General features: G+C 46.5%; 1 pseudogene; it reads right to left on the bottom strand.

Moving 5' to 3' along the window:
* The window catches only part of LOC143387807 (teneurin-4-like), a 333,926-nt pseudogene that overhangs the window by 195,738 nt on the left and 110,252 nt on the right, over positions 1–27,936 (bottom strand).

Below are 27,936 nucleotides of genomic sequence, written 5' to 3'. Positions count from 1 at the left end.
AGAAAGGAGAGAAAATGAGCCTTATTGCTCACTAATAGCACCCAGGCCCAAAGTGCAACAGGCCTTTGCTTATGAAGCAAATGACATCTGAGATCCTGACATTGCATGAGCTGAACCGGATGGGCATGAGTGAGTGAGTGTTGTGTGGAGTTCATAGCCACTCTAGCTTCTAGTTCTAATTATTTTTCTATTCATCTCATATCCATTTCAACTTTACCAAGCCTCGGGACATAAAATGGACATTTCTCCCACCATGCTTCTGCCCATACTGTTGTTCTGCCTAGTCTACCCTTGGTGAACTTAGCCATCATGCAAGGCCTTCTATTTAACCAAGCCTTATTGAGGATGGCTACCTTGTATGCAGCTTTGTCAAGGGCACAAGCATGCAGCAGAGAGCAAGGTGTTAGGAGATGGGGGAGTGAGTGATGGGCCCCTAAGAGTATGGGAAGTCTAATACCCTTCTAACTGGATTGCTGCCATGCTGATATCCCCTATGCTGAGGGAAATGACAGAGACCTTGGGAGACCCTGCACAATTCTTTGCAAATTATAGTTCATGCCCAAGTTTCCCCTCTACAGACATTTCCCAGATAGCCTCAAGAACTGGATGACCCAGGTTCTACCAGATGAAGAATTGCAATAATATTCCACCAAGCAAAGCTTTCCAGTAGCTGCCCTTTGAAGAACAGCAATTAAGTTTAGCAACATTCTCACTTACAACTTACACAATCACCACTTGAAGCAAGCATTCTGATTTTATTTTATGTTTTACAATCCATAATCAATTTCTGGTAAAGGTAAAAATGTGACTTAACTTAAAAAAGGATTCCTCATCGCTTCTGAGCATGTTACAATGTTCCAGTGGAGGTACATAGACTCTGCTGCAGCCCTCTTTTTGACTCCACCATGTCCTGGTACAATTTCCCACAGGCAGGGAACCCTAGACTGGGAAGACCCAGATGGAATCATCTACTCCTGTCACATTTCAGGTTGAAATAACAGAGGTCTACTTATAAGAAGCAGTAATGATAATCTTCCAAGGCCATCAGCAAGGGACAGCTCCTTTATTACACCCACCCAGTGATTTTCAACATCATATTATATAACCTGTACAACAACCTTATGAAGGTGGTTTTATTATTCTTCCTACTTTGAAGAAACCAAGGCTCAAAAGGTTATTTCTGGAGGGGGTAGAGCTAGGATTTCCACCCAGTCAATCCAACTCTGAGTCCTATCTTCTCTCCCAGTGAGAGTACCATGCTTTGGAGAAATTACAGGGAGTGACACCCCTATCTCACAGACTGGCCTAGTCTGTTGATGGAAGAACCAGCATCTCAGAGGATCCTGGGGCCTCTGTAATCCACTCCAGTAATCCACTCCTGGTTTTTATATTATTAGCAAGTCTTCTTTGGCTCCTATTCCAAAGGCCTATCTTACCAGACAGGTGCTTGAAGAGTCCTCAAAATATTAATTCAAAGTTTTTCCATGGCACTCAGTGTTCACCTCTTGTAGTCTTTGGAACAGGAGGGAAACTGTTCCTGACAGGTCCCCTGGTTGCTCTGTCACCTGCTCTTGTGACTAACTCAGTCTGGGAAGTTCTCAGATGCAAGACAGTCCTGATCCAAATTCTCACCCAGAAGCTCCTCATGCTCTGATATGTGATACAATAATACTAATATCATTGCTGCTGATAATAACACCTAACTTTCACAGGTGTTAAGTCTGTGCCAGGCAGTGGGCTAGGTACTTTATATAAATTATCTCACAACAATCACTATTATTATCCTTATTTTACCAAAGGATAAAATAAGTTTATGTGATGTTTCCAACCTTATTTTACAGAAGGATAAAATAAGGTTGGAAATATCGCATAAACTCAATGTAATATCTCAAAGCCTGAAAATAATGGAGCTGAGATGTGAAAGCAGGCTGCTAATTACAGAACCTAAACTCTCAACCAGGATGCTACTCTGGTTTCCCCATCTGTAAGATGGGACATCATCCCAGTCGCTCGCGTTATAAGAACCATCTGAAAAGTGGAAAGTGATGTTCAGAGAAGTTAAGAAATGTTGCCCGAGTTTACACAGTGCGCAGGGGATAGAGCCAGGACATGATGTGAAGTCTTTTGATTCTTTATCATCTGGTCTTGAAACTACAAAAAATAATACTCATTTCACAGAATCAGTGTGAGGGTCCAGAGAGATGATACATATCATGGGTGTGGCCCAATGCTAGGCCCACAGTAAAAATTCAAAGAACCAAATATTAAGACAGGTAGATTGTAGCATAAGGGTTAAGATTGTGAGCTCAAAAGAGAAAGTACATTTCAAAAGCACCAGTTCAAGAGCCAGGGCATTTGGGTTGGGAAGGTCACATTCCTAACATTTACCAAGTGACATTGGTAAGTTACTTTAGTTTACTGGGTCTCGGGGTCCCCATCTGTAAATTGTGTGGTTGTTAGGAGATTTCAGTGAGACAGCATAAGCTGTTCTCCTTAGAACAGAGAGAGGCAGGTGAACAGCACACAAAGTCAAATGATAACAAGGGACCAAGATTATTCTTACTACTCTACAACACATCCTTAGCACCTGGAAAATGTTTTTAAAACAATAATGTTCTGTAAAATAAAGCATTATTACAATGGCTGCACAAGTTTCACATGTTGACCTAAAACTTGTCTTCTCCACTTATTACTCTCTGCCATGTTGTTCTGTGAACAGATCTCTTCAGGAAAGGAAAAGCAAGGGCACTTAAGTGGAGACCAACAAGGGCCAGAAAATTGGAACAGGGAGAAGCAGCAAATGAAAGGAGGAAACTCATCCTCAATAGCTGCCTCGCTTAACAAGAGGACAGGTGTCCTTTGGAGCAAAAATGTACATTTTCTACCTGAAGAGATCCCACAACTGCCAGAGGGTCCTCCCCAGACTCCCACCCCAGGCCAGGTGAGCCAAGTAACTCAGGGTAGGAAGGGAGGAGATGGCAAGACTCTCATCCTGCTGCCTTTGTGGGTGGGAAGTGCTCACTCTGATTTCTCTATTTTTCCCATGAAAATACCAGTAAATAGCTCTGCAATTGAAAGGTCACTGGCTGCTCATTTCTCAAGAAACTTCCCAACAAAGAAACTGAATGTCAAATGGATCTGTCAGGATTACCATCCAGATATGGCAGCCCTGGGCAGATACCAGCAGAAGAAAAATTCTTTTGGACTCTCTGTTTCTGACTCCCCCTATTCTGGGGGTGTGATGTGATTCTTATCTAGAACTTGATAGGATGTATAAAATAATTACAAATGAAAAGGTTATTCATAATTTTTAAATGAGTTAATTAGTAAACCCAGTCAGATTCACTCATTACAGTAATTAATAATTGATTATACTTGAAATTAAACACAATTTTTCATCAAAAATCTAATTAAATATCTGTGCTTTTGCCTGTTGATTAGATCAGTTGGTCTGCTGGAAAAGAGTCTTTGTAAAGGATATTTGTGCTTGGCTGAGACAATTAATTTGATTTTTAATAATTGATAGTTCCTTATAAGTTAGTCATCACAGCCTGTAATTATGGCCAAGCAACAAGTCGCTGGTTCTTTGGCCCAGCAGCTGGAGGGAACCGGCATGCAGGCTGCCACCACCCCACCCTTGGAGGAAGGGTGGTTGGCAGCACACCTGCAATGCATTCACCTACAGAAACTCACTGCAGCCTCTCATGCTTCCTCCTACATTTGTGGTCATGCATGTTTTCCAGATGAGGAGATCAGAACTCAGGCAGAGCAGTGAGGTCCCCAGAGGAGGGGTGTGGAGGGGGGCAGAGCAGCTGCCTGGTGGTAGAACGGGGAAAGGAATCCAGGGCTGTTAGGCACTAGGGCCAGGTGCTTCCCCAAGTCCTTGCTGTGTCTCCAGGTAGCAAAGGGAACACCCAGGCTTGCCTCTTTTTTTTTTCCTTTTTGGCACTGGGGATTGAATCCAGGGGCACTTAACCACTGAGCCACATCCCCAGCCCTACTTTTATACTTTATTTAAAGACAGGGTCTCTCTGAGTTGCTTAGGGTCTCGCTAAGTTGCTGAGGTGATTTTGAACTCATGATCCTCCTGCCTCAGCCTCCCAAGTCGCTGGAATTACAGACATGCACCACTGCACCTGCCCAGGTTTGCTTCTTTGACCTAATCCCTGGGTGTGATCACTCGAGTCCTGTCTTAAGATTTCTACATAGATACAACTTTATCAGAAGGATATAATGAACTGACTACTCTTAACTTAGGACACAAATTCTCCTAAAGTGACCTTAGATATGTCTACCCCCTCCTCTCTATGCCTACACTGTCACTGTCTTTGCTGAAGCCATTGGCTATTTCTGACTAAGAGCTCTGCCTTCTGCCCCTTCATTCCTCTACACTTATCTTTGTAAAATAAAAATCTGGCTATGCCCTACTGTGCTTATGACCCTTCAATGACTCCCCAACTGCCCATCCAATAAGGTGCTCAGCTGCACTTCAAGGTGATCTTCATAAATCTGACAAAACATTTGTATATTAGCTCCAAGGGGTACCCCAGTCCTGAAGCGCTTCAAGAACCCTTTCTGCGGCATGGTCCTATTTCAAGTCTCTGCATGTTCTCTTGATTTAAAATACCCTCCTGCATGTCTACTTCTGCAAACTCCTACTTTAAGATTTCATACATACATCATCACCTTTCCCAAGAAGCTCTCCCCAGCCCTCCTGGCTGGGGATTGTTGCTCCCACAGCCTCTGAACTGCTGTGTCCATCAGTCATTCTTAATTTACCTGCTAACACGACTATCTCCTCTTTTAAGCTATCAACCTTACCTTGAATCCCAGCACTTAGCATAGTGCCTGGCTCAAAGCAGGTATGGCTTGCTGAATGAAAAGTAAGATTCACAAAATCATTAAAGACTCAAAGACTGTTAATGTTGGAAAGGAAATTAATGGTCACTTAGTAAAAATTCTCTCAATGCCTGAATCCTATGCTTGCTAAGTGGGCATTGAGCTCACTTGTACCTTTCCTACGACAGGGAGTTCACTACTTCCCATAAGTAGCCCTGTCGTTTTTATTTAGCTGAAGATTGACCAAGTATTCTTATAAAATGGAAGAAGAAGCCCATGGAATGAAAAATAGTTTTCTTAGCTATAAAAATTTTCTCCTCCTCCCTAAAATTATCTACTGTTATGGTTTGAATATGAGATCTCCTCAAAAAGTTCCAGTTAATGCAGTAATATTCAGAGAAAATGATTAGATTATGAGAGCTGTAACCCAATCAGTCCACCCTAGCTTGAATCGACTGAATAGTAATAGTAAGCAGGTGGGGCATGGTTGGAGGAGGTGGGTCACTGGGGACATGCCCTGGAGGGGTTCATCTGCCCTGTGGCCCTACACACACACACACACACACACACACACACACACACACACACACTCTTTCTCTCTCTCTCTCTCTCTCTCTCTCTCTCTCTCTCTCTCTCTCTCTCTCTTCCTGGCTACCATGAGGGGACCATCTTCCCTTTGCTATACCCTTCCCTCAGGATGTTCTGCCTCATCCTGGGCCCAGAGCTTTGGAATCAGCTGTCTATGGACTGAAACTTCTGATATCATGAGAAAAAAAATAAACTTTTCCTTCTCTAAATTGTTCTTGTCAGGTATTTGGGTCACAGCAATGCAAAAGCTGATTAAAGCAGCTATTTGGTATAAATCTCAAGGCTTCAATGCAAAATATTGCTGTCTATATGTTGCAAACTATTTGGTCTTGAACAATGACAGTGCCTTTAATAGTCTACTCATTTAGGAAAAAAATAATATCACAAAAGCATGGGAGGGCTATGTCAGGGGTTGAGGTGGTGGCGACATACTTCTAATGATGCTGGTGATGGTTCATGAATTCCACAACCTTCACCTGTGATCCAGGCTACAAAAATGATGCACCCTCTCAGAGAGCCTGAGTGGCCCTGACCTCTCCCAGTCTAGCTGTTCCTTTTATCTAATGACCCATAGCAGGAATGGCAAATAAGTGGTAAGTCATCTATATTCTCTACTCCTGCAACTGTGACAGATATCACTGATCAATCACAGACGCTCTTTTTGAATCTGAATATAACCTCAGAATCCTTCCCAACACAACGTTCTAGGTAATAACAACTAATCAATTAGGTAGAAGAAAAGATTAAACATGTATGCCATCCTGCCTTGGAGCCATGCATTTCTGTGAGCCTATCTTTAAAAGAGGAAAAAGAGTCCTGTCATACCCAATGAGGCTTATTATAGTGTGAGATATAAGATTTCCCTATTTGCTGGACTATCATCTTTCTCTTTACTGGTTTTTATGAAATTCAAAAATCTTGAGGAGAAGTGACCCTGGAGCTTACATCCTTACCAAGACCCTATCCATGTTCAAGCCATTTCTCCAGAACTCTCAGTGCCAGCACTGTCTACCTCTCAAGCCAAGCCCCGCTTTTCACTCACAATGACTTTGATTGTTATGGGTTCTTTTTCACAGTGGATGGCACTCTGTCTTCCTTTGGCCTCTGCCAGTTAGTTCTATTTCTACTTATTGGCATATGTTAGGAAAAAAAAAAAAAACATTTGTTTACAGAATTGTCCCTGAATTCCTTAGTCTGGGTTCAAGGGCTTCTTGAGCTGGCCGGACCTTAGGTCTTAGAATTATGGAACCTGAAGGCTAGAAAGGCCTTTACTAATTGGCTGGGTTACATAGAGATGGAGACTCTACTCGACGCCCACAGATCTCTTCAGATTAATCTTTTCCTGGGAGAAGACCAAAGAGAGGGTCAGAAGCTGGAAACCAGACTGTGATAGAAATATATCAAAAGAATGCAGATTGGGAGCTTGTCTGGGAGCAAGACCAAGATAGTAGATCAGGAGGAGTTTCTGACATCATGTCCATGCCCTGGGAAGGGGTAAGCAGCAGGAAGCCAGTGTGGCTCCACGTCTCTGTGCTTCCTTCAGTCTGCTCACTGGCACCCATGGCTCCTCAGTTGGGATTTCTCTGGGCTCCTCACCCTGGTTCAGCTCTAATCTTGGTCCCTCTGACACCCTCAGATGACCATGCCAGACCCTTCCCAGCTGACAGGCTTCCCTGGCAGTTTCCCTCCAATGCTGGGGTGCTCTACCCCTTTGTTACTCCTCACTATAGCCACCTGTTGCTTTCTCTCCAGTCTCTCCGTTTGCCATTTATTTTTCAGTAACTCCAATCTATGACACTCATGCCACAGACCATCACCTCAGAAGCTGATCTTAGTGTTGTCTATGCATCTGTGATAGGCATTCAGCACATACGGGACAGATGCTCAGCTTTCTTCCTGGTCTAAGTGCAGAGGGGAGGGGAGGAGGGTCCCAAAGAGCTGAGCCTGATGGTTTGGGATGCAGGCTAGCTCAGCACCCCAAGGCTGCTCATCCTGTGTATTGTGACGGCTGTGCTGGTGAGGAGGCTTCTGTGCCCACAGGCACCTTGGTTGCTGCCCTCTGGGCCAAAGGGGAGCCATGGGGAGCTGGGATGAGGATGCACTTACCCACAAAGTGTGCCAGCAGGATGACCAGTGTGGCCGAGATGACGATGGCACTCAGGGCTGCGCACTTCCAGTTGCAGTACTTGGAGGGCTTCTTGAGGTTGAAGGCTGGCCGGGCGAAGGTGCTGCGGGGCAGGGGGTGGGGTGGGGGTGAGTATACGGTGCTGGACATCAGTGGGTACCCTGGAGATGTGGTGCAGAAGAGTGGGGAGGTGCCTCCAGGCTTGAAGAGAAAGTGCCTATGGATGAAGAGAGGCCAGAGGGCGTCAGGGTCTGCTAGCTGACGAGGTGCCCTGCTCGACCTGCAGGACAGAAGCCACAGGAGAAGCATGCAGAGGGCCTGGAGAGAGAGAGAGTCACCACAGAGAAGATGGCAGGGACAGGAAGAGGAGAGTCACAAACCGGATCACAGAACGGGCACGAAGACAGGTTTCCAGGGACCACGAATGGGACAGCCCTACCTATGACAACCCCACCGAAGCCAGGGCAGAAATTGTTACCCACTCAACCCAGGCTGGCACGGAGGTCTTTTTCCTGGGAATCGATGGTGCTTAGAGTAGCTTGCAGAATTAACTATCTGTTCTTTGAAATTATTGAAGTAACTTGGAAAGTGTCTAAAATCCTGTCTGTTCCTGAGGCGCTGAATACGGGATCTAAATTTTTTCTTCTTCTTCCAATACTTGCATTATCAGTGTACATTGGTTAAGGACTGGAATATCCTACTTTTTTAAAGGGGTTTAGTTGGGCTGGAAGCCAAAAAACCACCACTAAGTTCTGCCTGTGGCCAAGAGTCTGCTAGTGGCTGTTAAGAATGCCTTCAAAGCAATCTGCTTGGAAGCCAGGCGGATGCCTTCTGAGCCCCAACGTGAAAGCTGGGTGGGAGGCAGATGGGTGACTGTATCCTACAGCCTCACTGCAGTTCTGAGGGCAGCGGGGCATGGTCAAAGTACATGGTTGTAGCCAAACTAGGTGTCCAGAGATCTTTCCCAGCCTGGCTTTAACCATGGCCAAGGAGGACTTGCATACAGCCTGAGAAATGGAGTGCTTTCGATGTACTGCATACCCTAGTCGTGGTGGGAACCCATCCCTCTTGGGGTTCAAGATGCCTCAGGCCACAGAATACACACTTAGGGCCAGATGCATATAATACATGGCCTGTACTGCATAAAGATTGTTACGTGAGATGGTTTTCAGAATGGTGGAGGCAGCCAATGAGATGCGGGAGAACGGCATATTAACAAGACTACTGTTAATATGCTGGAGGACAGGGGATTCCAAGGACAAACTGCTGCAAGTTGAACATGGAATTGGGGATGGGCATGTGACATGGCATTGTTTCCCCAAGGAGATCCCAGGGAAAGGTCTCAGGGTATGCATGCAAGTGCAGGAGCCACAAGGAGAGCACACACAGAGAGAAGGAGCATGGGGATGTCACCTACCAGTCAACGTAAGCCCCATCATGGCGGGAGGCGCTGAGAATGTCCATCTCAATGAGGTTGTCCTGCAATGTCCCTAGGAATGGCTGCTTGCCTAGGTTTCTACGCACACATGGAGACATGAATGAAGCAATGAGTCATGCATCGATGAAGGGGGAGAGTAGAGAAACACACATAGTGACTGTTCGGTGCAGCTGTGTGTGAGACCAGCGGGACATGGTTTCCAGGCGATGGGGTCAGTGTGCAAGCCACATGTGCAAGGGGTCCGCCTGGCTCACAGCAATCAGGGGGACAATTCTATATACAAACCTGAATGGCAGCTGTGTGCATTGAATCACAGCTGTCCCTGAAGAGGACTGACATGAGTCTAGCACTGACCTAGGCACGTTACACCCCTGCTCTCAAATCTTCAAAATAAGCTATGTGAGGAAGGCAGTGCTTTCCCATCCTACATCTGAGGAGCCTGAGATGGGAATGGTAATGGCCCTGCCCAAGGTCACTAGTGAGCAAGGCTGGAAGCAGGAATGTGAGCTCAGGTGAATCTAGATCTAACCCCTGCACTTAATCCCCCACTCAATGACCTACATCTGTTTTAATGGGAGACATTCATTTGACTTGTGTAAAGAAACAAGAAAGCCAAGCATTGGGCTATCATCTCTGAAGCAATGATGCTCAGACTTGAGTGACCAGCAGGACCATCTGGAGAGCTGGGCAGGCACTGCCCACCTCCAGGGCCTCAGAGTCAATGGGTGGGGACTGAGAATCTGTATTCTCCCCAGCCTCCAGGTGGATGCTGACCATGGGGAAGTGTCACTGTCCTTTAGCTGTGTGGGCTCCTGAGAGATGGCTGATTGGCAAGGGTGGCTCCCCATGGAAGACACAGGGGGGCTCATCACCCCCCTGACTAAGGGCAGCATAGCATGAATGATGATAGCCTCACTGGCCCTTTTTGATCCCAACCAGGCCTGCTAAGTGACATCTGTCACACTCGGGTGCTCTGTCTTCTGTCTTCTGCTGTTTTCAGGAAGGTTCCCACCACACTATATGACCCTGAAGTGAATCACCTCTAACAAGCCAGCAGAGCTTCAGCTTGCCACATGCACCCCAGGGAAGAACTGGCTGCAAAAAGTCAACTGTGGGCCCAGTCCTGAGAGGCGGACCTTCCTTCTGACTCTGCCCAGGCCTGAAAACAGCATACCCAGATCCAAGAATCTTTTATGCTGCCTTCTTGCTGTGTGACTTTGGGTAAGAACCTTAAATTCCCTAAACCTTCCTTCCCTGTTGTTAAATAAGGATTGTAATACTAAGCTCACCAAGTTTGCTATGAGCATCAATTGGGTTGGTTACAAAAATATAATAAAAGTGCTAATGCTAAATATGATAGCTGCTATTTATCCTGTATCCACCATATTTTATTCATTCTTCTAGGAACTCTACAACTGTCTGATTTAAATTTGATTCCTCACAACAACCCTACAAGTCAGTACTGTTACCTCTGCTTTGTAGGCTGGTAGAGCAAGGCTGACAAGTAATGTTTTAAAGGTCATATCAATAAGCTGACACTGGCTCCTGGGTTTGCTGGAGCCCAGCACTCAGGTCCTCTCTGCTTCATAACCCTGCCTCATTCAGCACAACCTGTGACTGCTGACCCCCCGACTGGCCTCAAAGACCAAAATGAATACTGCAGTGGCCATGGCGACCTCCCCTTAAGGTGAGTCATGGAGCATGGCAGACTGGGCAGCAGGTGTTCTGGTGGTGTTCAAGGCCCCCTGAGCCATCCCTCAGTGCCTAGGAGGAGCTATGGGGGTGGGCAAGTCCCTCAGAGTGACTTCATTGCTACCCCCAGCCAGGCAGTCCTGCTGAGGGAAGGCCTGGGGCCCAGGGGAGGCATACAAGCTCAGGGCCAGACCATCTGGGTTCAGGTCCCAGGTCCATCCTTCACCTGCTCTCAGCAGGTAAGGGGATTCTCTAAGCATCCCCGAAAGGGGATAACTTCTCACATGTTAGACCCTCAAGTGTAATTTGGATAACTTCTCTGTCCTCAACCCTCTCTAGTCCTTCCCAGGGCCCACAAGATCTTGCGAGATTTTAGCTTTCCTCCACTTTTCAAACCTCCTATTCTAGACTACAGATACACTGCCCTCTTGCATTTCTAAAACAAGCTAAGCCTTTGTGTTCATCTGCCAGAATCATCCTTCTGCAATGGCCTGCGTGGGCCACCTCCTTCCTCCTCAACTAGGACCTTCTCACCCTGCTAGAGCAGCTCCTACTCACTTCCCAACCACTCCTGGCCCTAGCACTGCCTTCTTCTCTCTCCTCTCTGCTTGCCCCTCCCCCCAACACTGTTAAGCCCTATGAATAATAAAACTGCACAGGGGCCAGGGAGTGATGATGGGGAAGCCATAAACGTATATATGTTTATCTGCTAATTGTGTTTCTTCCTAATGCAATTCAATTTCCACGAGGCAGGACTCTTATCTGTCTTGTTCACTACTATGTGCTCGGAGTCTTAGAGGAATGCCTGGCACATAGGGACTAAATAAATCTGTGTGGAGTGTTGCTGAATTCGGGGTACATGGACCATGTGCTTAATTGAAGATAGCAGCAGGTGGCATTTATTTTTATTTCTTCTATTCCCTGCACTTCCAGAGGGAGTTTCCGTCTCTCTGCAGCCCCACAGCCCAGCATGAGCAGCCCCAACCATCCCTGCTCAGAGGAAGAGTTCTGCTGCCTCCCTGGGACTGGGGCTGGCTGCACAGGCCACTCCCCAAAACACCTGGGAGTTTGGCTAGGGTCACCAGGACACACTGTGCTCTCAGAGTCAGGTCTGTGTCTCAGTCACAAATAAATAAGTAAGTATGTTTTCAGAGATAAACAAAAGGATGAAGATCAAAATGTTAAAGGCAGGGATTGTCAAGTGCCTGAATTGCATGTTTTTTAAACTTTTATATTTTAGAAAGAAACTTATTTCTAAAAAGGGAGAGAGCTGGCAATGTTGGCAGTTGTCTTCTAAAAGTACAGGTCTGTTAGGATCAGGGAAGAAGCAGTGCAACATAATAAATGATTTCTACAGCAATAGGGTGCCAAACCTCCTGAAAGAGCTTTACAAACATACTAGCTTGGATATAAATTATTTAGATCCCTTGGGAATCTGGGGGGGATTTGTGCACTTGCTGTAAACGATGGATGTTCAGAATGTTACTACTACCTTAAGATAGTCTTTTTCTCTACTTGTAAAACTTAGTTCTGGGCCAAATTATTTGTGCTCATTTTACTGATGAGGAAACCGAGCCCCAGAGACACATATACCCTACTCCTGTACACACAGCAAGATAGCACTGAAGCTGAAGTGAAAACCCAGTGTCCTGGCTGCCAGCTTAAGGACATTCCCTAAGTTACCTGACCACCACCCTGCTCCTACTACCCTGCAACATTCTGTGTGCCAAGTTCTTCTAAGAAACAATAGCTGTGAGAATTCCTCCTTGGGAGCCTAAGCTGTTGAGCCCTCCCGGGTCAGGGTCCTGCATGGTCTCCTGCTCACTACTACTAGGGGCTCTCAGGAATGGACACCTAATTCATTTGACCTTCACTTTGATGGGTGTTACTACCTCTCTGACAGATATGGATACTGAGGCTCAGGCAGATGAAGTGACTGCCCAGGGTCATTTGGCAAGGAAAGGCAGAGATGGGACTCAAACCAAATATCTGACCTACAGCACCTTCAAGAAAGAGGTCACCAGCTCTTACACTCAGGTGCTGTTCTGTTCTTGGAACCCTTCTCAGAGTGGGGAGGAGACTGGGTCCACTTTATGCCTGAACTAATCCCTGAGCTGCCTGAAGCAGGAACTTCCAGGCCTGTCTGTGACCCAGGGCAGGTTGAGCTTATTCGCAAGGGCAGAAATGGCTTCAGGAAAGAAGTGCCCAGGAACCGCAGAGGCAGCCATCCCCCGAGACGTCCCTGTTCAACAGCCCGTCTCTACACAATGAGCGTGCTGTCCTGGACTGTGTTCCTGCCCACAAGATTCTGGGACAGCTACCACTGCATCTGAATCTCACCATCCCCCAGTGAGGTAGGACAGGCAGGATTCAAACCTGTCTGAGACCCCACGGTGTGCAGGGGGTCAATGACTCGATCAAGACCACAGTCAGTTTTGGAGCTGGCATTTGAACAAATAAAGGAAGAAACAAAAAGTGCACTGGGAGATCCTTCCAAAAGCCCATCCCATAATTCCACTTTTGAACTTAAAAGATGCTGATAGCTAGCTACTCACCCCCACTTCTACCACTCCCGCCCCCATGGCCACAGGGAAAAGTGCAACTTCCTTTCATGTGACTCAGGTCCTGCAATGTCCATCTCCTTTGCTGACATCCTCATGAGACCACCTGTGCTCCTACTTCACCCAACTATTTGCCACCTCTCCAAAATGCCACATTCTCTCCCAGCTCTCGGCTTTTTTGCTCAATTCCTCAACTCAGAATTCCATTTTCCCCTGCAAACTCCTACCTGTGGATGCCTTTATAAGCTACTTTCAGTAATTAGGAAGTTGGCTTTGGGCATCAGTGGGTTGCAGGGGCTCTGAGCCACCCGGCCTGGGTACCCTGTCCCTATTATTTGCTGGCTGTGGACTTTAGGCAAGTAACTCAGTCTTCTGCCTTTCAGATCCTTCATCTATAATGGGGATGCTAATAAGACAACCTACTTATGTGGAAAAGAGTTAACATGCAAGAAGGGCTGCTATCAGGCGGGCTCTTGGCTGGAATCCGGAAACTGAGGTTTCAGGAGTGTTCCCACTATGCCCTGACTGGAGCAGCTGGCTCACCCTGCCTAAACTACCTGCAAAAATAACATGGTTAATGCTGAATACCTGCCTTCCTTCTGGGATTCTGGAATTTTCCAGGCAGAGGGCCCACAGACCAGGCCCTAGTAAAAACCCTGGGCACCAAGAAACTAAAGAGCTCCCTGATTGGCAGCATTTCACGTGTTGCCACCCTATTGAGGACTGAGGACTATGGATTTGCACCTGGTTTGATGTCTCTGGACTTCACCTCATGCTCCATTCTTTTGCTGCTGTTGCTTTGTATCCTTTCACTTAATAAAGTGGACCCTTGATCTGGCTGTCCATGAGTCCCATGAGCCCTACTACTAAATCTGGAGATGGTTGTGGGGACCTGAAGAGATGACCTATGGGGGACTTGTGATGATAAAAGGGTAAAGTGGGAAGACTGTACTCAGTAAGGATTCTATGAGGGTTTGTTGATGGCTACTTGATGCTCCCAAGCAGAGGGAACCACACCTGGTCCCCCGCTGAGCGTGTGCATTCTGTCAGAACACTATGTGGCATGTCTGCCTCCCTCCACAGCTCATGAGCTTCTTAAATGGCAATGCTCTGTGTTTTAAGCATGTTTGTGACTGAATGACAGGGGAGGCTGTCCATTCTAACTCAGCAATGTTCAAGGGTTGCTTTGGCCCATGAGAAGGCACTGTGAGCCATTCTGGGACCCACCCCCAGGCTGGCCCAAAGGCCATTAGGTATCCCCATTCTGAGGGTGGAAAGGCTGTTCCAAAAATGCAGTGTGACCACAAAATGGGCCCCAGGCTCCCAAACCAGGCCTGAGATCAGCTGAGCCGTGGCAGAGGTCTGGCAAGCTTTCTGCTCTGACTTCTCCTTCATCTGACAGGAGCCTGATGGGTTATTAATCAGACAGTCCCAGAGAAATCAATTAAGCATCTGATGCTGCACAGTGAGAAAGAAGTGGATCAGGGTTTGGGGGACCCTGAACACATGGCCCTCTGAAGAATGGATCACAGAGTCATCTGTGTGGCTTAAAGCAGCATCTCACCCCAGCTCTAGGAAGCATGAGTAAGCCAGGTCCTCCCCGGGGGCCCCAAGCTGCTTTGGGGATCACAAGAGGTGCAATGGGCACGGAGCATGGAACACCCCTACAGAAGCCCTCTGTCTCCTCCATCCTTCTGCTAGCCTTTATTTTTCTGCCAACATAAATGTAATCCCTCCTGGTCATCCTACCAGCTGTTACTTTACTTGCCTAGCTATTTACTTTAGCCTCTCAACATGGGCTCAGTTTCACAATTAGGGAAGGGGCTGTGACTATTTTTCTCTGGTACCAAGAGGCTCTCCTTCTGGTGGTGCTTAGCAAAAGCTATTTAGGACAACTGTCTCACATAAGGCCTGCTCACTCAGCTTCCAGGCCTCTCTCGGGCCCTCTGGTCCTCCACCTGGAGGACCCCTGCTTGCTCTTCAAACCTGTCGCACAGCATCAGGGTCACTGGGAAGCCAGCCCTTATCCCAACTCAAGCTTAAGTTACCTATATTTATAATTATTTGTTCCATCACTCATTCATTTTACCTGTGTGTTAATATTTATCAAGCACCTTCCCTCTTATGGCCAACACTGAGTCCTGTGCTGGGAATCCCAAGCAATGAGAACGCAGCACACACCCTACACTCACCTCGACCACATCACTTATCCTACTGTAAGAGTCTGTTAGTTCATAGTGGGCACTCGTATTAACTGAATAACGAGTACTACATTTTCTGTCGTTAATATGTTATTAATACAACAGCCTTACAAAGGTGTTGTGGATTAAAGGTGACTGTCAATTCTTTGACACTTCTCCCATTGAGATGCGAAGTCTGTTTCCACTCCCCTTGAAGCTGCCTGGTCCATGACTGCTTTGACCAACAAACTATGGTGGAGGTGATGCTTTGCCAGTTCCAGGCCAAGTCTTTTGGAGGATCAATGGCTTTTGTCCTGCTACCTTGAAATCCTGAGTCACAGAAAAATGAAGTACAACTGTCCTGCTTAGGAGAAGTCCTGAGATTGTCAGAGGGAGAGGGGTCCTGGTGAGTGCAGCTCTCTACCCCCAGCAGGTGTCAGGTCCCAGCTGACCCTCAGCACCATGTGGAGTGGAAGAGCCTGCTGGGTCCTTCCTGAACTCCCCACTCGCCCAGTGAAGTATTATTGGCTGGATGTTTTCTAAGCCACTAAGTTCTGGCTAGTTTGTTATGCAGTAATATATAATCAGAACAGGAAATTACTATTATTTTCTCCATTTCAGAGGTCACGAAGTTTAAAGTTTAAGTCCCAGCTAATGTGCATGAGGTGGGGGTTTGAGCATAGGGTGCGTCTGACCCTAACATCTGTGCCATGAACCACTTGCTATGGTCAATGGACTGTCACTTATGCCCTTTGAACACCAGGCCACACATGGTGTGCAAAGTATGAGAAGGCGTAAAACTCCTCCATTCTCTTAACTCCTCTGGTGAATAAGGACACTCCAAATGACTTCTTCACAGGTTGACCTCAGGAGGCAGACATATGTGAAAAGAAGGGAAATCGCTTTTGCAGTATGACTTCTATATGCCAGGCTCTGTGCTGTGTGCTTCTTAAATGATATCTCAATTCTTCTTCCCAACCTCCTTGAGAAGCTTGGATTCTTATCCCAAGTTATAGAGCGGGGAATCAAAGTTCAGAGATGTTAAGGAACTTGCCCAGGCACTGAGCATTAAAGCTGAGGTAAGAACGAAGCTCCACCTGACTTTAAAGCCCACAGTCTTTCCATCTGGCCAAGCTGGTCAGCTTGTGATTCTACCTGGAAGATTTGTCACTAATCCCTCTTAAACTCTACCTTTTAGTTTAATGCTGTGCACCAGTTAAGGTCAGTATAAAGACCCTGGGTTCTGATTGTGTTATCCACCATATCAGATACTTCTCTCAGCTGCCATTCATCCTTCATGACTCTGGGGTCACAAAGGGAAGCTTTCTCAAACATTTCATGTAGAACATCAAGAATAAGTAATGCTTGGCTAGATCCAAAAGTGAGGAAGAGGGGCTGAGGTTGTGGTTCAGCGGTAGAGCGCTTGCCAAGCATGTGTGAGGCACTGGATTCCGTCCTCAGCCCCACATAAAAATAAAATAAAGGTATTGTCTTCACCCACAACTAAAGGGTGACTCTGGCAGAGCTCAGAGTCCCTGCAAGGGTGCAGAGGCATGAAAGGGCTGGGGACTGGGGGAGATGCTGTTAAATATATTCAATGTAACATTTATGTCATTGTGTTATATGTATACATGGATATATGTACAAAATGGTGTGAGTACATATGTACACATTAACAACATTTACCTTTTGGAGGTAGATATGGTGACTTTATTTTCTTCTTACTTACTTCACTTGCTAACTGTTCTGTGATGAACATTTATTATTTGAGTGATAAAGTATAAAGGAAAAGAAAGCACAACTCCATGCAGCGTGAGCAATGGTTGTGGGAAGGTAGAGGATCGGGGAGGCAGGCAAGCAGGGCTCATGAGGCGGGAGAGGCGAGCTGGGCCCACCTCTGATGACACACTGTTAGGAAAACCACCCTGGCCTCTGGTCTTCTATCTCCCTTCCCCTGGAAAAACCTGGAGACTCAAAGTAGGAAGTCCTGCTTTGCCTCTAATTGAGAAAATAAACACCAAGACAAGGGAGTGGTGGCTGTGGTCCATGCAGAGAATCAGAACCATTGATTAGCCACTGGCTTCTTTCTGCCATGTGCCACTCAATAAACACACTGGAAATAACGGAGACCTGATTAGCTGTCCTGGACAAGATGACAGACAATTATCCCACTCTATAACTGATGAGAGCAAAGGAGGCATGTAGGGAAAAGTCATGCACAATTTTAAATGAAGCCAACAGAAACAATATTAATTAAGAGAGGGATGGGGGCTGGTTGGGCCTCACTTCTGAGAAATGTGCTTTTGGAAAAATGACTCTACAGGAGTAAAGTGGCACAAATGGATGTTGATTTTCTTTCATTAGACCCCACAAGCTCAATGTGCCAACACTGTAGTTGTGAATCAGGCAGAGTCAGAAGGGGACACCTTCCATATGTGGATCAATTTCACTTCCCAAAATGTGCTATGACTTTTGAGCTCTTCATATGTAATACACAGAAGTTCAGAAAAAATAAAATGTATGTTTCCCACTACTTTAAAGAAACAGGGCTGGGCACAATGGCACAGGCCATTTCTCCCAGTGACTGAGGAGGCTAAGACAAGAGGATCAAAAGTTTGAGGCCATGATGGGCTCTGTGGTGCATGCCTGTAATCCCAGTAGCTTGGGAGGCTGAGGCAGGAGGATCGCAAATTCAAAGCCAGCCTCAGCAAAAGCGAGGTGCTAAGCAACTCAGAGAGACTCTGTCTCTAAATAAAATACAAAATAGGGCTGGGGATGTGGCTCAGTGGTCGAGTGCCCCTGCATTCAATCCCTGGTATAATAATAATAATAATAATAATAATAATTATTATTATTATTATTATTATTCTACCAGGGATATTATTATTAATTATTATTATTATTATTTGAGGCCAGCTTCTGCAACTTAGTGAGATCCTGTCTCAAAATAAAAAAATAGAAAGGGCTGGAGAAGTAGCTCAATGGTAGAGTATTCCTGGGTTCAATCCCCAGTACTGCAAAAATAGATATATAGCTGGGCACAGTAGTGCACACCTGTAATCCTAGTGGCTTGGGAGGCTGAGGCAGGAGGATCTCGAGTTCAAAGGCAGCTTTAGCAACTTATCGAGGCCCCAGGCAACTCACTGAGACCCTAAATCTGAACGAAATACAAAAAAGGGAATGTGGTTGGACCGGGGTTGTGACTCAGTGGTAAAGCACTTGCCTAGAATGTGTGAGGCCCTGGGTTTGATCCTAAGCACCACATATGAATAAAAAATAAAGTAAAAAAATCCATTGGCAATTAAAAAGTATTTAAAAGCGGGGGAGGGATGTGGTTCAGTGGGTAAGCACCCCTTGGGTTCAATCCTCAGTACTGGAAAAAAAAAGATATGTAGATAGGGTAGAAGATGAAGTGGTACCACTGTGTCCCCCAGGATACTCTGCCTTCAGTGTAGAGAGTAGGGAAAGGCCATGCCCTCCCCACAGTCAATAGTACTCATCTCAGAGTGGTAAGGTGACAGGTAAATTGAATTCTCCTCTTTGTATCTTCCTGCATATTCTACAGTGAGCTGTATGGTTTTTATAATCATTAAAAATGTTTCATTTGGGGGCTGTGGCTGTGGCTCAGTGGTAGCACACTTGCCTGGCATGTGTGAGGCACTGGGTTCGAGTCTCAGCACTGCATATAAATAAAAAAATAAAGGTCTATCAACAACAACAAAAAATAATTTTTAAGAATGTACTAAAAATTGTTTCATTTTTGGAAAAATAGTGGCTAAGTAGTGGCTAGAGAACTCAGACTGACTGATTGTCCCTGAGCTGAGGGAAGCATTGCAACACATGGTTGGAATCAAGAAGAAATCTGGGGTGTTGGGAACAGCACTGGACAGCGAGTCAGGAAAGCAGGGTTCAAATCTGAGTTGTGCATTACCTGCCCGTGTGACCTTGAGCTAGGATCTGCTCTAATTCTTATTTTCCAAAACTCCTAAATGGGGGTCATCCTAGCAAGCCCCTTCTCATGAAGGTGTGAGGATTGCATAATACCACACATTGAAAGCCCTTGCAACCAACACTGATCCTCAGGGGTCACTAGGGCTTTGGGTATAAAGGGGATAGGACAGCAGGAGAGGATAAGGGGAGGGGAACTGGGGTTTATTGAGCACCCACCCAGGTCAGACAGGCCTAATGTTAGGCATAGGGTGATGAAATCATGGTAGAAACAGGAGAGGAGAGGACCCCAATCAAACCAGAACTGAGAGCTGCTTTTGTCACACCTGTGCCTGCTTCCTTTGCACACATCGGCTCTCACCTACTTCTAAAGCTGCCCTACCCAGTCGGCATCATGACCATTTCAGAGAAGGGAGACAAGGGAGCGATGGTCCAGCCACTGGACCAAGGTCATCCCTTCCTTCGGGAAGCAGCAGGCTAGCAGCGGACCTCAGGTCTGACGGTTTCCAAAGCCCACTCTCTTTCTGTCCCATATTCCACCGCCTTTTCTCGTGCAGTCTGAGAATCACATCCTAAGGCTGTGCCCCTGACCCGAGCCTCTCTGATCAGGAAGGAGGCAGGGATACAGTCCACCCCAACAGGCCACCGGAAGACCTCGGTCTCAGGTAGAATGGCCCCCAGCCGCCCAGGTCCCCAGCGGCCACTCCGGGCATGCACCTGGTCTCCAGCGGAATGTTGCTGTTGAGCAGCCAGTTGTCCTGGGCGTGGGCGGGCTCCTGGGCGCCGCCTGCAGGGGGTTCTCCAGAGAGGGAGTGGTCCGTGGGGGCGGGGCTGGGGTTGCTCCTTGGAGTGAAGTTTCCCCGATTCAGAGAGTTGATGGAGGCTGCGTGGTGCTGGTTGGGGGTGTGGGCATGGGAGAGCGGTGGCGGCGGAGTCCTGAGCCGAGGATGGTTCTGCAGGCCTCCTGGGTGATCTGGAACACAAACATGGCCAGGTCAGAGGAGTAATGAGCTAGCTCGACCCTGCCCCTCAGCTGGAGGAGCAGCCCCGGAGGGCTGAACAAGACCATAGGGAAGGACTGAGACACTCTGGGTGTTAGCAATGATCTAGATTAAAGCATTCAATCAAGATTTAGTTGACCCATGTTTACTGAGCACCTACTATTCTAGGTATGTGTGTGGGGAAAGATGAACAGAATAAAAATTCTGGACCCAACCCATTGAGCTTAAATTCTAGCCGGGGGAAAAAACAGACAAGATTTAAAACAAAACAAAAAACTAGCTGCCCATGTCAGCAACTTCACTGTGCTTTTCTCATACTTTTAGAGCTTTAATTTTTAAAATGTGGTTCTGGACCAGAAGCTTCAGCATCACCAGTGGGTATGATAATGTGTTTGAGATGAAAGTTCTGGGGTCCTTCTCCAGGCTTATTGAGCTTTGTGGTGAGGCCCAGTAATCTTATTTCACAAAGCCTCCAGGGCTGAGTTGATAAATATGAGAACACACAGAGTAAGGAAGGAGACTGTGACCTGGGTAAGCGTAGGCACTGCTGAAATCCTAGACCAAGTGGCTTCAGAGAGAAGATGACTTTTGAGTCAAGTGAACCCTACTGGTGTCTGGGTGGTTAAAAACTACTATTAACATTTATTGAACACATACTATGTTAACAGGCACTCTTCTGAGCCCTCTACATGTAGTCATTCAGCTAATTTATCATACTGCAGAGCAGGTACTATTTTTTCTTCCCATTTTACAGATGAGGAGATTGAAATCAATCTTTTATTTATTCCTTTCACTTATCCAGAGCAACAAGTATTATCATCATAAATTTATAAATGAAAACCTTAGACTTGAAGTAGGTAGGTAAAGTGCCCAAGGGTATGTGGCTAAGTAGTTGCTATTGACAAATAAAGCAAATAAAATTCCTGGTGATGCCATGAATGTGGCCAGTCTAGAGGTAAATGTTTACCATCCAGATAAGCTATATATACAGAGAGCTTAGTCTTTCCATGCTGAATATATTATGGGGGTAAAGAAGTTAGGAAATTAGATTTCTAGTGTAGATTCTGCCATTTATTAAACACATAACCATAGACAAACCTCTTAACCTCTTAGAGCCAAAGTTTTCTCGCCTGCAAAATGGGACAGATAGTTTATTGCAAGGAATGACAGAGCTATGAAGAAATTAAATGACACAATCAGTGGGAAAGAAATATTTTTGAAGTTCACAGTTTACAAAGTACTCTGTTTTACTTGTTGCTCATGAACATTCTTTATTTTGCAAAGGAGACTAAGAATCTGAGAGAGCAGGATTCAAACCACAGTGGGTGCCATATTCCAGAGGGTGTGCTCTTTCTGGGATCAGGGACGGCTTTCTGAAGACTGCAAGTACAGCGGAAAGCGAGGCCTCTCAGTGATGTGGATTTAGCAGTGGAAGATGCATCACTCTCTGCTTTTTAGTAACCCCGTCTTTCTTACCAAGGAGTTATAAAGCAAATCTGGTGTGGAATTTGGGGTGGGGAGTTAGGAGAGAAAGAGAGAAAGAAACAGGCACCAGAGTGGGTCACTTCCCATGCAAGCTGCCACCTTCAGCATGGATCCTACATGGGCGATGGAGCCACTGGAATCTGATGCAGGCCTGGTGCTCAGCCTCACCTTTCCCCCGCCCCACTCCAGACACACGTCCTCTCAGAAGTCAGGAGTCCACTGAGGCAGTTCAAGTGTTTGAAACCGCAACCTCCATGAGGAGAGTTGCCAGGATAGCCACAGGATGTGAATGGTACCCCCAGAAGATGGGCAGTGCTAAAGTCCTGGGCCAGAAGGGAGCTAGCAGGATGCCCTTTGATGGGAGGGGACAGTACATGGAAGCCAATAAGACCTGTCTGGCCGTGCTCCACCCCCACCCCCACCCAGAGAAACCTTGGGCCAGGGAGACCGCAAAAATGGACAGGGTCATTTGTTTAGTCTAGCTGTCCTCAGGCAGCACTTTAATGGAAACAGAGCCTGGGACAGAAGCCAGCAGCAAAAGTAACTGCCTGGGCTGACTGACTGCCCCCTTAGCCCACCAGAGTAGAGGGGGCAGTGACTAATCCAGTACGGCCAGTGGTGCTCAGAAAACCAGCTGGGAGAGATAACCCAGTCCTTGCTCCTGCCCCCACCCAGGAGTCAACTTCCAGGCGTGCACTTGATATTAATAATGGCTGTGACGGAAGTGAGTCCCTACTCTGTATGTTTTCACTTTCTTAACTTTTCTGATGTGCACATCAATCTCTAGAGGATGGTGTTCACATCATTCCCATTTTACAGGTGAGGTTGTTGAGGCTTACCACTAGTAAGTGGTCCTCATAAATCCAAAGACTAAATTCTGTCTTCTAAGCCTTGTGTAAAACACAGGCTGTCTTAGTCCAAGGCTGAAGGCAGTAAGAATGCCCTCAGGGAAGAGAGTAGGGTCCGGGATCTGACAAGCTGGTCTGTGAGCCTACAGACTTGCTTTGTGACTTAGTAAGGACCTCAGGCTAGACCTTGATATGTTCAGAAGCCCTTCAAGTCTGCTGATCTGATGAGATTTCGAGTATAAGGTCACTGGTCACAGATCTAAAAACTCACTCTAAAAGGAATTTCTCCTGTGGGGCAAGGAAAGTTCTGGTCCAAATCCTCTATTTTCTGAAGCTCAGTTCAATTGCTGCCTACCTATTGCCTCCCTGGGTCCCTCCCCAAGTTCTCTTCTTCTCAAACACTGGCTACAGTGGACCCACCCTCTTCCCACTGTCTCCTCGTTGCCCCACACAGAGCCACAGCGTATTCACGTCTATTGGGAAGGCAGAACAGGGACAAAAGTGCAACTGCAGGTTCCAGAACTGAGTGGATGGGCATGACAGGCTTCTTGAGTGGGCAGCTTATGTGAGTGGCCTGGACAGTTTATCCAGGAGGGTATTGTTTGAATAGGAAAAAAGATAGGCGACCACCCTGGACCCTCCAGCCCCTGGGCTCACACAGGCCCTTACTTACTTGCCTGGAGCCAGAGCTCCAGATGCTTGGCTGGGCCCTTCTCCTCCTTCCCTCACCATTTCTGCTCTGAGAATCTTAAGAAAGGGGACCTTGCTGTTCCCAAGGGGAAAGCTCTGTATTGGGCAGCTCAGCAATGGAAACCTCACTTGCAAAGCTCTTTCACAAGGAGCAAATGTCTCCCCTGGTCTGCACCCTCCTTTCTGCTCCTGTGGCCAGGAAGGAAGGCAGGGGAGAGAGGCTACCAAGATGCCTTCTTTGACCTCCTCTCTTTCCTGTGCCCTCTTCAGAAGGAATTAGAATGAATTCATGCATTCTGCTTTTACTGAGTGCCTGTTCTGGGCCAGGTCTTGTAAAACAGGGTGCTGGGAATGAAACAGGATATATATATATGGCTTAAGAGACCTCTCTTCTGGTTTCCATTTACTGGCCAACAACTCACTTCCCCTCCTCAGTCTGTGGTTGGTGCATTTGTGGGAGGGGCCATGTACTCTGGCTTCACCACCTCTGAATGATGAAGAGTCATGGCCTTTGCTCAAGTGCCAAGTGTACAGTGGAGTCCTGAGGGAGGGACTCACACCCCCTTGTCTCCATATCTCCAGTGGCAGAACAGAGCTGGGCCTGGTGCATGGGAAACCCTCAGCATGTGGTGGGAAGAGCAGCAGGTGAGGGGCTTGGCCCTTGTGCCTGCTCAGGTTCCTGCTTCTCTCCTGCTGCCTGGGAGTAAGCATCCGAGCATTTACAAAGCTCTGCTGCAAGTTCCAATTTACACCCTCTTCTTGCAGGTGCAGATACCAACTGTGTCTCCCCAGCAAGCCCAATGTGACTCTTTTTACTGTTATTTGTGCATAGTGTTGTCAATAAAGGTCTCTTGCTTATCTGAGTTTTGCAAGCACAATTTTCTAGGGAGATTTTTTTCTTTTTTCTTCCTACAAGTTCTCAGGAATATTTGCAGTTGCTGGTGGCCTCCAACACCTCAGACATTTCAAATTTTTCATGCACACAAATCCAGAACACCAAAAGCTACTCTCTGCTTCTTCCTGAACAGAGATCATTGGGAGCCTCCTTCAGAGTTCTATGCCCAAGCAGTAAATCACAAAAAGGGATTGGATCTTGGTGTTAGACATTCCATAATTTAAGTTTTGGTTATGCTACTTAGAAGCTTATAAACTGTGTGACCTTAATCAAGTCACTTAATATCTCTGGATTTTAGTTTTATAATCACTAAACAGAGATAATACCTACTTTATAGGATTATTATGAGTATTAAATGAGATAATGTATGTGAGGTAAGCAGCACAGTGCCTGGAGTATTTTTTTTAAAAAATTATTAACTATTAATCCATAGTCATGATAAAGGGATGTTGAATGAATAAATCATAAAGCACTAAATGTCTCCATGGTGACCACTCTTCAGCATTTATAACAGGGGCCCCAAAACAGGAAAAAAAAAGGAGAAAGAAGGAGCAGGAAAATAGCTAACAACCGAGGTGTGATACTCTTTTATTACTGCTGAGTCACACTCTGGACAACCCACTGGCTCTTGGGAGCCTGGTCTCAGGAGGGCACCTGTGATTCAACATGCAGGTCAGAAGTTGATGAGTACGACCAGTCCTGATGCCCACAGCAAAATCAAACACATGGGGTCTCCAAGTCTTCAAAGATGAGGGCTCATTTATTCATATATAAACATCTTGGAGCAAACCAGCGTGTCACCCAAATCATGCCTCTCTGTCCAGTTTCCAGGTATGGCATAGTGGGAGGACCCTGAGGTTGTTCAGTTCATCAGCAACATTAAACAGCTTTCATTGTGTGCAGGGACTTATGAATTATCAGAGGAGAGAGTCCCATTCTTAACAAGTAGCCAGTGTTTGGGGGACAGTTGGTAAAGAAAGGCACAAGGGCAGAGCTTGGGGGTCTCAGAGACCTGGGTTCAGCCTTAATTCTGTCTCTTATGGGAAGATTACTTAACTTCTTAACTTCTCTGAGCCTCTAGTTACTCATCTATAAAATGTATTTATATTAGTAACTGCAATAAAAGAAGACAAAAGAAGACAGTCTGTTTTAGTCAGATTTTTCATCACTGTGACCAAAAGACCTGACAAGAACAATTACAAGAGAAAAACTTTATATGGTGCTCAACAGTTTCAGAGGTCTCAGTCCCTAGACAGCCCCATTCCCCAGGGCTCAAGGTGAGGGTAGAACAACATGGCAGGAGGCTGTGGCACAGGAAAGCACCTGGGAACATGGCACCAGGAATGGGAGGCACTGACTCTTCTCTCCAGATGTAAAATATATGCCACAAAACATGCCCCCACTGACTCACCCCTTCCAGCCCCACCCTGCCTGCCTTCAGTAGTTACCACCCAGCTAATCCCTGTCAGGGGATTAATTCACTGACTGGGTTAAGGCTCTCATAACCCAATCATTTCACCTCCAAATTTCTTGCATTGTTTCACACATGAGCTTTTGGGGGATATCGGATATCTAAACCATATCTATCATAGACTGATACAGAGATTCAGAAATAAGGGCTGGGGTTGTGGCTCAGTGGTAGAATACTCATCTGGCAGGCTGGAGGCCCTAGGTTCAGTCCTCAAAACCACACACACACACACACACACACACACACACACACACACACACATACAAACAAACACACACACGCACACACACCAGAAATAAAGCAAAAGCAAATATGGCCCTTGGCATGGCTTTGAAATGTTCATAGTGTAGTTAAGATAACACACATATACACCCTACACAAAATGGTGATCAGGATGAAATTGTACATCATGGACATCGTCATTTATACCAGTTCACATGTGTAGGGTACTCCATGCCAGACATTTTCTAAGTACTTATTTATTCATCCCTATCACAACTCTGTAAAGAAGGTACTATTGCCAGGCTTGGTGGCGCATGCCTATAATCCCAGTGACTCAGGAAGCTGAGACAGGAGGATCACAAGTTTGAGGCCAGCCTTAGCAATTTAGTGAGGCTTTAAGCAACTTAATGAGAACCTGTCTCAAATAAAAACTAGAAATGGCTGGGGATGTGGCTCAGTGGTTGAGTGACCCTGTTACCAAAAAAAAAAAAGTAAATAAATAAATAAAAAGAAAAAGAAAGAAAGAAAGAAAAAAAAGTACTATCATTGGTCCTCATTTTGTAGATGAGGACACTGAGACACAGAGAGGGTACATACTTTGCTTGAGATTACAAAGCCATGAGGTGATGGAGCCAGAACCTGAACTCTAGGCCCATGCTCAGAAGCACTCTGCTCATGCCCATCAAGAGAGGTGACACGGGCAGTGCTTGCATCCATACCTATCATGTGAGCACCTCCCGGGTCATGCTCATTGGCTCACACTACAGCTATGGAGCTGGAGCACACTGTGGCACAGCTGACTCTCGGGGTCAGGGAAGGTTTCCTGAGAAGTCACACAGAGCGTTCCAGGCAGAGAAGGACACATGTACAAGCGTTCAGAAGCCTGAGAGAGCAGGACTGCTGGGGACACCTTTTTAAAATAGCATGGATGGTTGTAAGGGACAGTTGCTAGGGTGAGGTGGAGGCACTAGGGGAAGGCCCAGGGGGTGGTTGCCTGGAGATGCCAGGCCAAGGAACTGGCCTTTATCTGGAGGATAAGAGGGAGCGCCATTGTTGTGGTTTAGATGTGAGGAGTCCCCGAAAAGTTCACATGTGAGATAATGCAAGAGAGTTTAGAGGTGAAATGATTCTATTATAACAGACTTAACATAATCAGTGAGTTGATCCCCTGGTAGAGATTAACTGGGTGGAAATTATAGGCAGATAAGATGCCTTTGGGGTATATATTTTGTCCCTTGGGAGTGGACTCCCTTTCTGCTTCCTGGTACCACGTCCCCAGCTACTTTCCTCTCCCACACACTTCCTCCATGATGCTCTGCCTCACATCAGGCCCCAAGGAATGGAGTCGGCTATCTATAGATTGAGACCTCTGAAACTGTGAGCCTCAAAATGAACTTTTTCTCCTCTAATTGTTCTTTTCAGGCTTTTTGGTCATAGCAGTGGAAAAACTGACTGAAACAGCTGTAGTCACATTAGCATCTGAGGGAGCTTCCTGGTGGCCCTGTGGAGGAGGAGGCAGGAAGGGCAAGCTACACGCAGGCCCCGACAACCCCAGGTGTCTTACTGATAGAAGATTCCAGCGGAGCACCTCACTATTTTTTAAAATAAGATCATACACTCAAGGAAAAGCCATAATCTCTCAGAGCTCTGGCTCAGGCAAAGGACTCAGATATGCCAATAACCCTGCGATTTGAGGTCAGTGAGGGGGGCAGGCAGGGTACCCACACCATGCCCTGCAAAATGGCTGACGGTGCCCAGAGTTCTCCTTGCCATGGAGTTAATGATGGCCCTAGTGTGCACTGTAGGGCTGGGGATGTGGCTCAAGCAGTAGCGCGCTCACCTGGCATGCGTGTGGCCCGGGTTCGATCCTCAGCACCACATACAAACAAAGATGTCATATCCGCCGATAACTAAAAAATAAATATTAAAAAAATTCTCTCTCTCCTAGTGTGC

Source organism: Callospermophilus lateralis, unplaced genomic scaffold, assembly GCF_048772815.1.
Source record: "Callospermophilus lateralis isolate mCalLat2 unplaced genomic scaffold, mCalLat2.hap1 Scaffold_314, whole genome shotgun sequence".
In the NCBI taxonomy this organism is placed as follows: Eukaryota; Metazoa; Chordata; class Mammalia; order Rodentia; family Sciuridae; genus Callospermophilus; species Callospermophilus lateralis.
This window is presented reverse-complemented; position numbering and strand designations above follow the sequence as displayed.